General features: G+C 49.6%; 2 non-coding genes across 2 annotated transcripts in view; both read left to right on the forward strand.

The window, feature by feature from the left end:
- The window catches only part of LOC143154485 (small subunit ribosomal RNA), a 1,924-nt gene extending 1,819 nt beyond the window's left edge, over positions 1 to 105 (forward strand). The window contains exon 1 of the ribosomal RNA XR_012994121.1: positions 1 to 105. This exon is cut by the window's left edge and continues 1,819 nt beyond it. This is a non-coding gene — a ribosomal RNA (small subunit ribosomal RNA).
- A 1,189-nt stretch (positions 106 to 1,294) lies between these two features.
- On the forward strand, positions 1,295 to 1,449 carry LOC143154460 (5.8S ribosomal RNA). The gene has a single exon (XR_012994097.1). It is a non-coding gene; the product is annotated as a 5.8S ribosomal RNA (ribosomal RNA).
- The last annotated feature ends 1,051 nt before the right edge of the window (positions 1,450 to 2,500 follow it).

Consider the following 2,500-nt stretch of genomic DNA (forward strand, 5'->3'; position numbering starts at 1 on the left):
TTTCGGCATTCCCGATGTTTCCGGGAAGATGACCAAACTTGATCATTTAGAGGAAGTAAAAGTCGTAACAAGGTTTCCGTAGGTGAACCTGCGGAAGGATCATTAACGAGAAATATGAATAAATGAGAACTTAAAGGATCATGGATAAATACAGAAACACGGTTATCCAAATAAAAAACAGATACAAATTGCCAAAGCGCGAGGCGGCTTACGCGAGGAGGGCGCTATTGCGTTTCTCCCGTCCGTCACCGTTGGCCGTGCGTGAAAGCGTAGAGAGCCCTGCAGCCAAAGATTCTCTCGACAAACGGGATGATAACGGTAGGTGGACGCTTGCGCGAGGTGCGGTAGTCGTCGGTCTCTCTATCTATCCGAGGAGGAAAAATAAAAAAGAAATACGTCCATTACTTTGTCTATTCAACAACCCAACAGCGAGGTGTTGATACGCACAAAATAAATAAATAAAGAGAAACGTCCATTACTTTGTGCAAGATATATAATAATTCGAGGGTAGTTCCCGAGAATAATAATAATGAAACGAGAACGATTGAACGGAAAAAAGAAAGAGAGATCGGTCGTTGCACGACTATTTGTCACCCGCCGTCTATTCTTCCGTGAAGCCTCGGTCGTGAAGAAAGATGCTGACTGCACGTGTGCTCGCTCGTCGAAGCCAGGCTCGAGTAAAAGCGCCCGAGAGTATAACCGAGGAGGAACGAGACGCCGTCGGACTTTGTTCCGCAACGTTCTTTGCGTTTTCTCTCGCATCCCGCTTTCTCCTGACTTTCGTCGATTTCTAACGAAACGTCCTGCTGATTGGAACCTCTGCACGAGGACCCCGGGTAACCACTGACGATCGCGTCGATGTGCGTCCGAAGACTTCGGGAGGACCGGCTGTGAAGCTCGGATAGCGAGTCGGACACCCATGCACCGCGTCGAATGCGGTTTGAAGTTGGGACGAAAGACCGATTCGAGCCGGCTGCGAGTCCTTTTTCGAATCTGGACGCTCCCACGTGCGTTCGTCAGCTCAATCGGTGAGGACTGTGGTTCCTTTGATCGGGATTATCCCCGCGGTTCCACATCCCACGATTCATGATGGTTTTTCAATGTACTTTGCACCCGGCCGTCGAATGATTCGCGTTCATGTGCGCGAACTTTCGACGTGTTCCGTCAGTCGGGACTTTGTGTCGTCAATTTGGCGACGCCCAAGCCTCCTTCTTTCTACGTTTGGTCGGAGGCGCGGGCATCGATTTTCAAAACTAGAACCAAAGAGAATTTAAACGCAAAATTGCATAACGATTACCCTGAACGGTGGATCACTTGGCTCGTGGATCGATGAAGAACGCAGCTAATTGCGTGTCAACGTGTGAACTGCAGGACACATGAACATCGACATTTCGAACGCACATTGCGGTCCACGGATAAAATTCCTGGACCACGCCTGGCTGAGGGTCGTTCACATAACCTAATACTGCTTGCGTTGCTATCCAATCCCCGCCGTCGTTTCCGGAGAGAATGGAAACGTTTCAGAGTCGGGTGTGTACGGAGATGCTTACGTACGAGCGAAAGATGGGCAGTTCGTTGGCGATTGTCGCGGACGTGCGAAAATAACGATTTGCCTGCGCGTCTCCATATGTAATCGTTCGGACTCGCGAGAGTGTTGCGGCGTCGCGCGTCGACTTAATACGACCGCCCGTGAACACCGCTCCCTGCGATTACTTTGAAGTTTGCGCGCGCATATATTCGTCTTTCGCCCGAATCGAATTTTGCCGCGCTCCCAACGTTGCCTGAAATGATTTTTACGTCGAGAAAGGAACACGAATCGAGAGACTAATAGAGGACAAAAATGAATCACCCCACCACGTGAAATGTGGCATTTGTTAATAGTCGTCGTTCGCACAGCCCCAGGGATTTGTCGGCCAGCGGGGGTCGTCGTTGCCCGCGATGTCACATCAAATTTACCGCGACCACTATCGAGGGAGGTCTTTATCTTCGAACGTTGAAGACTTCGGCCACGTTCGTCGAATCGAATTTTTGACCCGTCGATGTGGTTCGTTTGGTAAGAGATATGCTCGTGCGTGCAAACGTTTCTGAACCTTCGGTGCTGTACTTAAAATCCTCTTTGGAGCGGCTCGAACGCAACGACAAACTTTGCCACAATGAAGGGAAACTGCTGAAGGGAAAGCGAGAGGTTGGTCACCCCATGTCTCTGTTGTCGATCGTGAGACCGCGCGTATAACCGGTCGTCCAGTCCACGACAACTTTTTCGAATTCATCTCGGACTTGCTAACACCGGGTTCTCTTATCCTCCTCCTCCTTCTCTTCGTTCTGCTCTGGAGAATAGGAGTCAGATCGAGAGTGAGCGAGAGAGGGGAAGAATAAGTAGAATCGAAGTCGACGCGTGTTAGTAGTATTCCTTTAGTATGTTTTACTGGAAAAGCAACGGACGGACGTTAAAATTTCAACCGGTTAAACGTCTAGCGAGCGTTTCGCATCGAATTTCAAT

This window comes from Ptiloglossa arizonensis, unplaced genomic scaffold (assembly GCF_051014685.1).
Source record: "Ptiloglossa arizonensis isolate GNS036 unplaced genomic scaffold, iyPtiAriz1_principal scaffold0023, whole genome shotgun sequence".
Classification (NCBI taxonomy): Eukaryota; Metazoa; Arthropoda; class Insecta; order Hymenoptera; family Colletidae; genus Ptiloglossa; species Ptiloglossa arizonensis.